Below are 15,587 nucleotides of genomic sequence, written 5' to 3'. Positions count from 1 at the left end.
CTGGCCCTGTGTGGGGAGAAAACAGCAAATAATTAGTAATAATGAATTAAAACGGCTGTTAGAACAATTTAATAGGGATGCAAGTTATTTATCGGACAGATAAATTATCGACCGATATGGGTAAAAATTACGTCATTTTTATTGCTCCGATAAATAAATGAAATCCGATAACGAGATCCAATAAAGAACTTTTGCTGGTAAATCAATTAATCAGTCTGATTTATCTGAGATTCATCTGCTTTCTGAGTGCAAGTGACTGCAGCTTTAAACTGCAGTCACTCTCAGGCTGTCCTGCTCATTACGTAATCATCTGTGAACATGTCTTCTCTGGTCTGGAAGTTTTTCTCGTTGGCAGTGGAGGACAATACCATTGCTATTTGCAACGCATGTTCAGCAAGGATTCCAACAGGAGGAAAAAAGGCGTGAAGTTTTAATACAACAAAAGTTTTATCGCACTCGAAAGGTCGCTGCAAAGCTGTATTAAAAGAATATGAAGCAGCCGGGGCAGCAGCAGCTACTAATGCTAAGCCCAAAACATGGAGCATCGATGTCTCCATTCAGCAGGCATTTGAAAATTGTAAAAAGTTTTCCAAAGACAGCGAAAAGGCTAAAGCCATCAACGACAAAGTCGTTGAATTTATAGTCTTTGATGACCAACCTTTTTCCGTGGTAGAGGATCCGAGATTTCGCGGGTTAGTAGAGCATTTGGAGCCACGTTACACCCTTCCAAGCCGCCGCTTCTTCTCAGATGTTTCCCTCCCTGCCTTGTACAATTTGGTCACCACACACATTCAGAATTTGATTGACAAGAATGGACTACACATAAGTTTCACCACGGACATTTGGACATCTGACATTAGTCCAGCGGTCAGTATGCTTAGCTTAATGGCTCAGTGGTTGGATGAATATTTTAACATGCAAAAAGTCCTGCTGCATGCACAGAAGTGCTCCAGATCGCATACAGGGGCAATGGTATGCCAAACTTTTGAAACCATGTTCGAACAGTGGAGTATAACAAAAGACAGAGTGCATGTTGTTGTCAGGGATAATGCATGCAATATGATTAAGGAAATGGAGGAATGTGGGCTTGCAAGCTTGGGCTGTATGGCACACAGCTTACAGCTCACTGTAAACAAGGCTGTGCTGAGCCAAAAAAGCATCACAGACTCCTGACTTGCCACCCCCCGTCTTAAAGACTTACAAAAACAACTGAGCATGAAAGACACAAGGCTTCAACAAGACGTGCCCACAAGATGGAACAGCACGTTCTATATGCTGAGAAGTTTGTTGGAGCAGAGCTGAGCTCTTGGAGCATATGCAGTAGATTTTCAATTACCTGCTTTTCTGAACATACACCAATGTACATTTATTGAAAACATGATGACCATTCTTGACCCATGTGAACAGCTGACAAGAGACATAAGTTCATCTACAGCCACAGTAGCTTATGTGATCCCCTACATTGAAGCCTTTAAATGTCTGTTAGACAAGACTTTTGCAACAGATCTTGGAGTTAAAACTTCAAAGAACACTCTACTGAAACAGAGATTCAGTCATTTCTACAGAGAGCCCCTGTTTTATCTTGTCACAATCTTGGACCCTAGATATAAGGACTGCTACTTTGACCAAGCATCAAAAAGGGAAGTAACAGAAACATTGCGGGCCAGGGTGAGCTGTGCATCAGAGAATGTGGATGAGCCGAATGTGAAGAAGACCAAGACAGATGGCGGCAATGTATGAAGAAATCCTTCAAGAAAACTACGATGTCACAAAAGAACTGACCCAAGGCCAAGGCCAAACAAAAGTGCAGGTAAATAATAATAATAATTATTATTATTTTTAAATAAAACCTTGAATGTCTCTTAAAATAGACCAAAAAAAGTAACAGCCTATTTTTTTTTTATTTGTTCATGGTCTACTTTAGTTAAATGTGTATCTCTGAGAGCCCCCTACTGCTAGATCCAAGAGCCCCTTGGAATACTGGAGAAGCAACAAATCCCAGTTCCCAGAACTTGCCTCACTTGCACGGACATACCTGTCAGCCCCTTGCGCCAGCATAGACAGTAGAGGTGTGCCAGAAGCCGAATACCTTATTCAGAAAGGCACAGATAATAGCTACAAAAACAAATAACGGATAACAAATAATTCTGCCTGAATATTTGGCTGAGGTTGCAGCACAGGTTGATGTTTTGCTAGATTTACAGATGAGCCAGGGGATCAGTGCAATATTTTACACAAACCTCTAAATTCATGCAATAATGAATGTGTGAAATTAATGAATGTAAACTTTATGAATGAAAAAAGCGCAAATCAAACACATCATTGATGTTGCCACTCTCACTTGATGTTGTGCATCTCTCAGAAATCAGAGCTAGACAAGAGTAATGTTACCTAAAATAATACATCATACAAGTTCTTCTATTTGTGTATATTTAAAAAGGCAATGATTTAAACCTTATAGGCTATGAAATGATACACAAATGAATGGAATAAGCACAGCACGATTATAAATCGAACAGCCACGTTGCAGTCTCTACGTGTCTCTATCTCTCAAAAACCAAACCAGCTCTCTGTCAAAAGTACCCTTACCAAAAAGTAGTATACTTCAAGTTTATTAAGTATACTTAAGTAAAGTTCAAGTATATTTTTAAGTATACTTTATGTATAATTTCTATATAAAGTATACAAATATCAGTGTTCTAGTAGTATACTTGTAAGTGTACTGTTTCAATACTCCTTGGGACTAAATTGGCCCACTTTCTAGCATATAAAAGTATACTTTTAAGTATACTTTAAGGTATTAATTATAACAGTAGCAAACTTTGAGTACACAAGTAGTTTACCTCTATGTTTGTAGTTTGTACTGCAATTATAAACAAAGGGAACTTATAGGTATACTGATAGTTTACGTTCATTACAAAAATAACGAAATAAACATTGAAACAAAAAGCTGTGAAAAAGACTCTGACTAATTAAATAGGCCTACTTTGTTTACTTTGAAGTATACTCTAAGTAAACTACTAGTTTAGTAGTTTTATACTGCAAGTATACTGATAAGTTTTCTTTAAGTGAACTTTACATCATAATTTAAGTATACTACCATGTCCCTATTTAGGTTTTAATTTGTATATATTTTGTTATATGAATATCTGAACAAACAAAACATCCAAAGAAAGAACTGGGTATCTGCTTGTAAATAAAAACACTTTATTCTAGCTTTATATCTTCATGCATTCTTTTTGTTTAAACACTATAATGTGGGTAAGTTTCATAAAAAATAAAGAAATAACATTTTGAACAAAAAGCTGAAAAAAGACTATGAATTGGATTCAGAATGATGTTTTTTTTTTCTTTTTTTCCAAGGTTTCCAAATGTCAATTCATTTTATTTAGTATGTATTTGAAAAACATGCTACTTAAAGTTTGTATACCTTCCTCATTCTTCATATTTATGTTAAACTATATAAATTCAGAGAAATCTCAACTATGCCCTATGCTCTCTTTTTTCTTTTTTTGAGGATGCACTTTATTTTTGTTTAAGATCCACTTTTGTTTTTATTTTTTTTCCCCGAGGTTGACAAATGTAAATGCATTTTATTTATTATGTATTTGAAAAACATGTAACTTAAAGTCTATATACCTTCCTCATCCTCATGCACTAAAAAGGTTGAATAGATGCATTTCTTTATGCATGGAATACCTGAATATAAATTTGTTGTTAATGAGTTGTTAATTGCAGATTAACCATAGTTCTGTCACAGTTCTGTTAAACCATTTCTGTTACTAAGTATTGCGGTGCCTCACACAAAAAAAAATAAAAACATTTGAAGAGTCAAGACTGATGTTTGCTATTATAGTTAGGCCAGTGCTACTAAAATATCAGTTTTATCAGTGCATCTTAGATTTTCTATTCTTCTGGGTGCACAAACTGCAGATTACATGAAAATTATAATATAAAAATATGAACTTATTGGTTATAGGTATCTTTATCAGAATCGGCCATGAGAAGGACATAATTATCGGTTATTGTATCGGTTAAAATGTTAATTATGCATTATTATAATATTTGTTTTCAGAGCTCATTGAGTCCAGGTACATCAATGAGATGTAGTTGTTCATGGTTCCTCTAATACAGCAAATTTCAGATGGCAGCAATGCTAAAATCAAAAAAAAAAAAGAAAAAAAAAAAATTTGCTCATTTAAGAGGAAAACTACAGAACAGATTGAACATACCTAATTTATAATAGTAATTGTTTGTGCGTCAGAAGTTAGGCTCTTGGAGTGAGTAAATAAACAAAGGACAAATGTTTTAAAAATCTACATACTGGTCCATGCTGAGATACAGACAGATTCACTTTCTGTTGATGTATCTGCTACAGTGGCAGTAATGCAAAATATGTAATTGACTCCAGCAGTCAGACCAGTAATATTATACTGGTGTAACATCACTGATGTGTCTGTGACTGTTGCATTTCCAGATGTTTAATCAGCAGACCATTTAACTTTAAAGGACAACGCCATTTCAAGTGGTTCATCCCATTTCAGAAGCACAAATGATGTGGAGATTTCAGTTACTGTGAGATTCTCAATCACTTTTAGTCCTGTTTTACAACAGAGCAGCAAGTGATTAGCAGTGTTGGGAAGGTAACTTTAGAAATGTAATAGGTTACAGATTAGAAGTTATCCTGTTTAAAATGTAATAAGTAATTTTGATTTCCTTATTAATGTAACTGATTTCATTTGATTTACTTTTTGATTACTTTTCTAAATTTCTAATAATTTTCAACTATTAATTATTTTGAAACATTCAAACAAGGCAGGATTATCCTTACAGTAATACTCAACATTGATTACTGTCAGACATTCAAAATCCTTCAATCATTTAAAAAAAAAAAAAAAATTAAAGCAGTCACCACAAAATCAGACTTCCTCACCTCTTTTTACTTTGAGGCCATTCTGAGGTTAAATACAGATTTAAAATCACAACAAGAAATAGTTTAGTAGCTGTAATACTGTTTTTGAAATCAATTCTTTGCATAGACAGGAAACACTGGAATCTAATAATGCTTGGAAAAAAAAATCTTTAAAACATAAAGCATATACATACAGTACACCAAATAGAAAGTTAAACAGTTATCAAATAAGCATGAATAAAAATAAACAAGCCAATGCACATTGGCATGCAATTATTGCATCCAGCTGCAGCTGATCACAGCGTGAGCATAAAAAGGCAGCAGGTGCAATGCATACCAGCTTTTCGCATCGGAAAATGCAATGATGCATTCTGTCCTAAGTCCATCTCCTCCTGGCGGGGAGACCCGTTGCTCCCTTCCCGGGCCTGCAGCCATTCATCTGGTCTAACCAGCAGTGCCTATATGGCTTGCGGGTATGCTGTTTCCACCTTACATGCTATGGCGTTACTGCAGGTGCACCAGGCCAAGGCACTGAAGGACCTTAACAAGGGTGGTCACGATCCGGAAGTTTTGAAAGAGCTCCGAACCACCATGTACCTCCCACTCCCAGCAATGAAGGTCACCGTGAGTTCTCTGGGTCATGCTATGTCCACACTTGTGGTCCAGGAACGCCATCTCTGGTTGTGTCTGGCTGACATGAGGGACACCGACAAGGTACGGTTCCTCAACGCCCCTGTGTCCCAGACCGGCCTCTTTGGCGACATGGTCGAGAGCTTTGCCTAGCAGTTCTCGGCTGCACAGAAGCAGACGGAGGCGGTCCGACACCAGACCTCACTCATCCTCCTCCTCCTTTGCCAGCTGGCGGCAGCAGGAGGTTCGAGAGCGTCAACAAAGGCCCTACTCACGGACCCCTATCCGGTCTGCTCACAAGCCACCCGAGGTGAGTCCCTGCATTCCACCTCGCTGCCCCACTGCGGTGTCCCCCTAAGTTCAGTGGCATCTCCTTCACTACAGTGAAGGCAGGCACTGCTCCTGTCTTGCGTGCAGAGATTGCAGTCCTACTGGCGAAGGATGCGATAGAGCCGGTCCCTCCTGCCGATATTAGGGCAGGGTTTTACAGCCTTTACTTCATTGTACCCAAGAAAGGTGGTGAATTACGGCCAATCTTGGACCTGCGTGTCTTGAACTGGCCCTTCATCGGTTACCGTTCTAGTATGTTCGAGTGGTAGAAGAGCCTGGCATCACTGTGATAATGGACATTTCACTGATGGACATTTCACTCCCAAGATTTGCTGCACAGGTTTAACTGTGCAATGATGTCTCCTCATTAATTGGTTTGGCAAGATGATGTAGAAGTGCATTCCAAGGAACATTTTTTTTGGTCCCCTACAGCCTTCAACCCTTTAAACTCTCACTCCGGAGGGTAAAATTTTCAAAGGGATAAGGGCATAGAAAGGAGAATTTTAGACTGGAATGCAGCGTAGGTTTCTTGGCAAGATCTTATTTGTTTCTATAGTTACTCTTTTGCTAATAGACTAGTGCCACCTGTTCTTTGTTATTCCCCCATTTTCCGTGTGTATTATTACCCTAGTTCTGTTCAGCTCTAATCTTTGGATTAATAGAGATCCCGGCCCTAATTAATAAGTGACATAAGCAGTTACATAGGGACCCATGCCAGTGAATAAGCCAGAATAATATATATATATATTTTTTTCTTCACTCAAACAATCAGGTGTATAAGTTCAGATTAATGAGGCGTATGATCAGTCAGTTCCAAACCTAAATACAAACCCTGTCCAAGATGTCCAACTACCAAGTTTCTGTGGGCTGGACAGTGCAGAGCAAACCTAATGGACAGTACAGAGCAAATTAATTTAGTTTGCAGTGAAGTTTAAGTGTAAATACTTATCAGTCATAACTTTCATTTTAGACAACATGCTAAAGTTATTTCTTTAATATTTATTACAAATCGATTTCATGTTTTATGTTATAAAATTCCATAACATTATCAGAACTGTTGTGCAACTGACTCCAAGCACAAGTGCACACTTTAGTGTGACGTTACAACTGACTCCAAGAGCAAGTGCACACTTTAGTGTTACGTTACGAAATAATCCGAGTATTTGAACGAATTGGATGAGTGAGTTATTTAGTGCCCCATAAATGTAGACAGCCACATGCTTTTTTCCTGGATGAATCAGCATTTTGAATGAATCGGTTTGATGGATGACTCAATGACTCACTGAGCAACACAAAGACTAGCCACCACCTATTGATGGTCTTACCTTCATAATCCAAGTTTTGTTTAAAAAGAAAGTTAAGCTTAAAACATACATCTCATAATATTATGAATGTCACGGTTATGATCTGTCTTGGATTAGTTTTCTGTGTTTCTGTTATCCTACCTTGTTTGTTTCCATGCTTTTTGATTAATTAGCCCCACACCTGTTTCTGTTTCTCCCTGATTACATTCCCAGTATTTAAAGCCAGTGTTCTCCATTGTTCCTTTGTCTGCTAATGATGGTTTGGTTGTACCCATTATCTCCTGTGAATTATTAAAAGAACTCTTTGTTTATATTCCTTCATCGTGCGCTTTGCTTTGCACACCACACGTGACAGAGAACATTGTAACTGTTGTGTTATTTTATGCTCTCTGAATATTATCAAGCTGTAAATAGATGTAAATGGAACTTCAAATGCAGTTTCTGTACCACCTCTTTTTTTAAAAAAAAAAAAAAAAAGGTTTAGTTGGAGTTAAATGGATGGTTTAATAGTGTCATATTATTCTAATTTAATTCGTTGACTAATTTTAATAGTTTAACATTTCAAGATGCTTTTTTCAAAAAGGTTAGAAAAAGCATAAAAGTCCTTTAAAAAAGACGATAAAATAAGTAAATAAAATAAATAATCAAATGCTTCTGCAAATCAATTTGAAATATTGTCCCCTATGGGAAAGTTCATTTCTGACACTGATGGCAATTATTATAAAAATACTCTTTATCTCTGGCCTTATTGTTTATAGTGTTATTTAGGGTTTTGATCTTCTTGTAATTGAGAGGGTACTTCTTATATCTTATATTATACAGGCCCTAATTTATTATTATTATTATATATTTTTTTTTCCATAGGCTGGGATTGTTGCATTTTAATTTTTCTAGTAACAAGAACCTCACTTTTTTGTAGTTTGTTAATGTTAATTTATATAAAATCCATATTGTTCCAGTTGAGGTCATTTGTATGCTCCCAGGCCCCTAATTCATACTCTGGGCACATTCTTGTTTTCTTTGCCATTTTTAAATGTGTGGTATTGCAAATTGGCATGTCAAATTAAGGAAAACTACGTACAATGCTGGTTACAATCACCAGCTGGAATGCCCACGAGCTGTGCTAGAGGGCACTCCATCCTGTACCATCGCCATTTAACCCGGACTCCATTTCCCATAATCCTTTGCCTGGACTCATCAGAAATCATCATCACAGCTGTCACATATTAGAAGGACTAAAAAGCTTGCACACACACACACTGCTGATTATTGTACTATAGTTTGTATGTTTTCGTGTTTTCCGTCTTGCCTTCGTGTTTGTTGCTTGGACTGCTTACCTGTTTTTTTTTATTGTTTGCTGCCTGCCAACAATCTCTACTCTTTTGCCTTCCCCCAGCCATTGTTGTTGCTGGTGTTTTTGACCCTGACTCTTTTGACTATGCTCTGGAATAAAGCCTTACACATGGATCCCCAGTTTGTTGTCATGTCCCCTTCGTTACAATACTATATACAAAAAAGGTGACATATAATTCATAATTTTACATACTGGTATATTACCAGTAATGACAGAAGAAGTGTTAGTAGTTGTAGTTAGTAGTTATACATTTTTATATTTGATTTAGAGCTCATTGAGTCCAGGTACATTAATGAGATGCAATTATACATGGTTCCACTAATATAGCAAATATCAGATGGCTGCAATGTTAAAATCTCAGAAATATGCTTATTTCAGAGGAAAACTACTAAACAGATAGAACATATCTAATTTACTGTACAATAGTAATTGTTTGTGGGTCAGTTTATGGCCATGACTTGACTATAGTCAGCTCTTTAACTTCACCTCTTAATAATACATTACAACAATTGATTTGCAATTTTAAATAAATAAATAAATAAATACTGAAGCTATTTAATAGTTTTATGTAACTACTTGAGAACAAATTAGTTCATTATTAATATTAATAATATTATTAAAGAAAATATTACTTTAAAATGTTAACATGTATTCTTCAAATAATTTTCAATTAACTATGGCTTTAAAAGGGTAAAGTGAAAAGTGAGTGGATTCTAACTAACTTGAACACCTCTGATGGGAAATGAGAAAATCCACCTCAGAATGGCACTTTGGAGTGAGAACAATAATGTCCGCCATCTTGAAGAGTCATTCCAATCCGAAGTGCTCAAAATTTTAAAGGGCCCTGTGGAGTGAAGGATTTTGAAGGCTGATGGACATTTCACTCCAAAGATTTGCTGGTCAGGTTTAACTGTGCAATTGCCACAGTTGCTGCTACTGTGTGGGAACGAGGAGATGATGGAGTTTAACAAAGAACAGTCTTTATTGATCCACACTGGGGAAAACACAGGATAGCCTGGAGACACACTTGTAGAATGTATAACTGGCGTTTAACACTGGACCAAGAACCATAGATCAGACAACAGTTTAAATACCAAATTAAACAAGGAACCTAACGAGACGCACCTGAATTCAATGAACACAATCAACACGAGGAAGAAACTGAGTCAAGGGGAGCACATGGGGAGCAAAACACAACAAAACACGAACACAGGACTGACAACAATGACGTCTCCTCATTAATTAGTTTGGTAAGATGACGCAGAACTGGATTCCACAGCTTTCAACGCTTCAAAGCTCTCACTCTAGAGGGTTACATTTTCAAAGGGATTAGGGCATGGGGGGAGCCTTTCAGACTGGAACGCAGCATTGGTTTCTTAGCATGTTCTCATTTGTTGCTATAGTTACTCATTTGTTACTTTTTTGCTTAATAGAGATAATGGCCCTGCTTAATAAGTGACATAAGCAGTTACAAATGGACCCATGTCAGTAAATAAGCCAGAATTAGCTTTTTTTCACTCAAACAATGAGGTACGTAAGCTCAGATCAATGAGGCCTGTGTCTAAGATTTCCAACTAGCAAAGTCTCTGTGGGCTGGACAGTGCAGAGCAAACCCAATGGACAGTACAGAGCAAATGCATTTAGTTTACAGTGAAGAACAGACCAGTATTTAAGTTTCGCATCACCCACAGTAAGAGACGTTTGGATTGCAATGTCATGGTTTTCACAGAAACATGGCTACACAGCGACGTACCCAATAATGCTATTGAGCTAGCTGGATGCTACACGCTCCGGGCAGATAGAACAGCAGATGACTCCGGCAAAACAAGAGGTGGTGGATTGTGCATTTATGTCAACAAAGTTTGGTGTATGAACACTGTCATTGTTGGGAGACACTGCTCAGCTAACCTAGAGTTTCTCATGGTTAAATGTAAACTTTTTTATCTGCTGCGGGAGTTCACTTCCACCATTATAACAGCAGTCTATATTCCACCGGATGCTAATGCCAAGCTTGCTTTGAACGAACTGCATGCGGCCATTAGTAAACAATAGACTGCTCACCCGGAGGCTGCTTTTATTGTTGCGGGTGATATAAATCACTGCAAATTAAAGACAGTGCTCCCCAAATTCCATCAGCATGTTTCCTGCCACACCAGAGGAGACAAAACTTTGGATCATGTTTACACAAACATTGATGGAGCCTACATCGCGACCCCCCTCACCCTTCTCAGACATTCTGATCACCTTTCTTTGTTTCTCAACCCTAAGTATTCACCCCTCATCAACCGTGTCAAGCCATCAGTGAGGACCATCAAAGTGTGGCCAACTGGAGCAGACTTATTACTTCAGGACAGATTTCAATACACGGACTGGAGTATGTTTGCTTCTCAGGCTGCCTGTGCCTCTCACATGGACATTGATAGCTATACCTCCTCTGTACTGGATTACATCAACACCACCATTGACAATGTTACAACAGAAAAACAGATCACAACATACCCTAATCAGTAGCCATGGATGAACAAGGAGGTGTGACTTCTGCTGAAAGCCAGCAACACTGCCTTCAGGTCAGATGATGCTCAGGCCTACAGCAAATCCAGGGCTAACCTGAAAAGGGGCATCAAAAAGGCCAAGTACTGCTACAAGCTGAAGGTAGAGGAACACTTTTCCAACTCTGACCCCCGACGCATGTGGCAGGGCATCCAGGTCATCAGTGACTACAAGTCAAGCAACTCCAACGGTCACAGACGTCTCCTTCCTTAACGAACTAAATGACTTTTATGCTTGCTTCAACAGCGACAGCAAGGAGACGGCCACCAAAATCACACACTCAGCAAACCACCAACCCCTCAAACTCACCTCAACAGATGTCCACACTGCACTGAGCCGGATCAACGCATGTAAGGCTGCTGACCCGGATGGCATTCCTGGTCGTGTGCTTAGAGCATGTGCTGAGCAGCTTGCAGGGGTCTTCACAGACATTTTCAACTTGTCCCTCACCCAAGCAACTGTGCCAACATGTTTTAAGTCCACATCCATTTTGCCAAAACCGAAACACTCCTCCCCAATGTGCTTAAATGACTACCGCCGCATAGCACTCACACCCCTCATTATGAAGTGCTTTGAGCGACTGGTTTTAGCACACCTCAAAGACTGCCTCCCACCCACACTGGACCCACACCAATTTGCATACCGTAAAAATAGGAGCACAGAGGATGCAGTATGCACAGTGCTGCACTCTGCACTAACACACTTGGACAATAACAACACATATGTACGGATGTTGTTTGTTGACTTCAGCTCAGCATTTAACACTGTCATTCCCTCCAAGCTGACCACAAAACTTGGAGACCTGGACATTAACACCTCCCTCTGCAACTGGATTATGGACTTTCTGATCAACAGACCTCAGCATGTTAGGTCAGGCCACACCTGCTCCACCACCATCACACTCAACACCGGCGTACTACAGGGCTGTGTGCTGAGCCCATTCCTTTACTCCCTTTACACCCACGACTGCAAGCCTGTGCATGGATCCAACTCCATCATTAAGTTTGCAGATGACACCACGGTGATTGGCCTCATCAGAAACAAAGATGAGACTGCCTACAGGGAGGAGGTACAGCACCTGGCCACATGGTGTGCTGACAATAACCTGCTCCTTAACACCAGCAAAACAAAGGAGCTCATTGTGGACTTCAGGAAGAAGAAAGGAAGCAAGCACGACCCCATCCACATTAACGGGATGGTTGTTAAACGTGTCTCCAGCTTCAAGTTCCTGGAAACCACCATCTCGGAGGACCTGTCCTTGACTACAAACACCTCCAGCCTGGTCAAGAAGGCTCACCAGCGCCTCTTATTCCTCAGGACACTGAAGAAGAACCAGCTGTCTTCAGCCATCCTGGTGAACTTCTACCGGTGTGCGATCGAGAGCATCCTGACCAGTTGCATCACAGACTGTTTAACCTCCTGCCCTCCGGGAGGCACTTCAGGAGCCTCCGGACAAGAACCAGCAGATTCAGGAACAGTTTTTTCCCTACAGCTGTCTCCCTACTGAACTCTGCCCTCTGACACCCCCCCAACGCCCCCCCCCCCTCACACAGACAGACTCCTCACCCCTCCTCATCACTACATCTGATTTATTTATTTACAAACAAGCAAAAACAGTAAACATGTTATTACTTGCACTACTCTCTGTTCATCCAGAATACTGAGTAATCCATTTGCACACTGAAATATTTTCTATGCACTTTACTGTCCATTGCACTAGTGTAAATGATGTTCATATGTGCATAGTTTCTGCCTATAGTGTACATACACTGTTACATAATCCATCTGTATAGTATGTTCATAGTACACCTATCTGTATATCTAATTATTTAGCAGTCATAACTTTCATTTTAGACTGCATGCTAGGCCTGTGAATCTTTGGGTAGACAGTGATTCGATTCGATTCACGATTCATAGGTTTTCGATTCGATTCAAGAATGATTTTTACAAATTTAGAACGATTCAGTTCGATTCAATTCACAATTAAATTCGATTTGATTATAACGATTCAATTCTGCATTCTTTAAGTGCATTCACAGGATTATTTAAATGCTTCCCCTAAATTCTTTAAATGCTTAGCCAGGGGGCAAATTACACAGCAGCCTTTATGGTTCAGCTTAGCTTCAGATATAGCCTGGCACGTCTTAAGTTCTATGAGCGCGAGATCACTTCTCTTTCAGTGCGAAAACTTCTTTATTTCATTTTCATAAAATAAAATGCTATAGTATTTAACTTTTCCTCTCCATCTACATATGATGATTCTGAAAGATTATATATATATATATATATATATATATATATATATATATATATATATATATATATATATAGTAGCAAACACTACTTTCATGCATCTGATTATCAGATAAACCTTGGGCTCTTATTTCAAGGTTGTTGTTAATGCTGTGGCTATTTTAACAGTTTCCTTCATACATCTGGTTCAACAACATTGTTAAAACACATTTATCATTCAATGGAACTGTGCGTATGCTTTAGATACTTACATTTCTGCTCCGTCCATGCAATAAATACGCAGCATTCGACTGCTCAGGCAACATCGTCGGTAAGATGCTGAGAGCCATTGAGAAACTACAGATAAGTAAAACTACTTCACTTTAGCATTACTGGCCATGAGTACTTAGGAGAGATCACACATCAGCTGCTCAAAAAATGTGTCAGTGAGACGAACGGAGTTCAAGCTCAATCCTGTGACAGTCACGGGCGGTAAACAGTGGAGCGCGTGAAGGAGAGATGTGAGGCACGAACACTGTTCAAGGTTTCCATTAATTCGTGCTGGTAGTAATTTAATGTGTATATATTTTGAAAGCATTGAATTGATATAGAAATTGCGATTCATTTGATTCTTAGCTTTTTAAATCAATTAATGTCCGAAATGGGCGATTCACGATTGAAAATCATGTTTAAAGATCAATGCATATGCATCATCAGGGTTTGTAATCGATGCATTGATAAAATGGCTGATGGCTATAAATATAAAAATACTTTTTATCCCTGGCTTTATTGTTTATATTGTTATTTAGGATTTTGATCTTCTTGTAATTGAGAGAGGACTTCTTATATCTTATATTATAAAGGCCCTATTTTTTTTTTTTTTCATAGGCTGGGAATGTTGCAAACTATTTTTTTTCTGGGAACCAGAGCCTCACTTTTTTATAGTTTATGTGAATGTTACTTTATATAAGATGCATATTGTTCAATTTGAGGTTATTTGTAGGCCATTAACCAACTAATTCATACCCTGGGCACAATTTTGTTTTCTTTGGCATGTTTAAATGTGTGGTATTGCAAATTGGCATCTCAAATCAGTGAGAACTGCATACAATACTATAACCAAAAAATGAAGGTTACAGATAATTCATAATTTTACATACTGGTATTTTGTGAGATGCAGAACATTTCTCCTTCTGTTGATTTATCTGCTGCCACAGCAGTGATGCAGAATGTGTAACTGACTCCAGCAGTCAGACCAGTGATGTGATAGGAAGTGTTAGTAGTTCCCTTTGGAACGTTCTCTCACATTGTGTATGGGGAAACTCCTGTTTACAACATTACTGAAGCCTGATTTGTTCATTTTTGTGTAGCTGCACAAACCAGTGGAGCTCTAGCCCACCAGAATGGTCAGCTCGGAACGACATTTCATCAGAATATTCTCCTTCAGCGACAAGGATCATCTCTTCGCTGACGCTGGGCTACGATAATGAAGAAGGAGGAAGAAGCTCATCTCTGCTCGTTGCTGTCAAAGAGCCCCCGTCTGAGGAAGAGGCATACGCACTTCCCCTTGGTGCCTGGGCCGGTTTTTTTTCAGGGTAACCCATCACTGTGTCAAAGCTGTGGCCCCTTGAACAACTTCTCGCCTGTTCCAACCAGGCGTGCTGTTGGGACTGACCTCCAAGAAATTGGCGATTCACGACTGAAAAATCATGTTTAAAGATCGATGCATATGCATCGTCAGGGTTTGTAATCGATGCATCGATAAAACGAGTGAATCGTTACACCCCTACAACATGCTAAAGTTATTTCTTTAATATTGAGTACAAATTGAATTCACTTCAAAACATAAAATGTTTTGTTCTGAATTTTCATAACACTATCAGAACTGACTCCAAGCACAAGTGCACACTTTAGTGTTACGTTCCAAAAGAATCTGAGTATTTGAACGAATTGGATGAGTGAGTAATTCAGTGCCTCATTAATGTAGACAGCCACATGCTTTGTTACTGAATGGATCAGTGTTTTGTTTTGAACTAACCTGTTCGATGGATAACTCAATGACTCATTGAGCAACACAAAGACTAGCCACCACCTATCGATGGTCTTAACTTGGATTATGAAGGTTTGTCATTCACTAGTTAATTTCTGACACTGATGGCAATAAATATAAAAATACTTTTTATCCCTGGCTTTATTGTTTATAGTGTTATTTAGGGTTTTAATCTTCTTGTAATTGAGAGAGGACTTCTTATATCTTATATTATAAAGGCCCTAA

The sequence above is a fragment of the Cyprinus carpio genome, chromosome A25 (assembly GCF_018340385.1).
Source record: "Cyprinus carpio isolate SPL01 chromosome A25, ASM1834038v1, whole genome shotgun sequence".
NCBI lineage: Eukaryota > Metazoa > Chordata > Actinopteri > Cypriniformes > Cyprinidae > Cyprinus > Cyprinus carpio.
Note: the sequence above shows the minus strand (reverse complement) of the source record.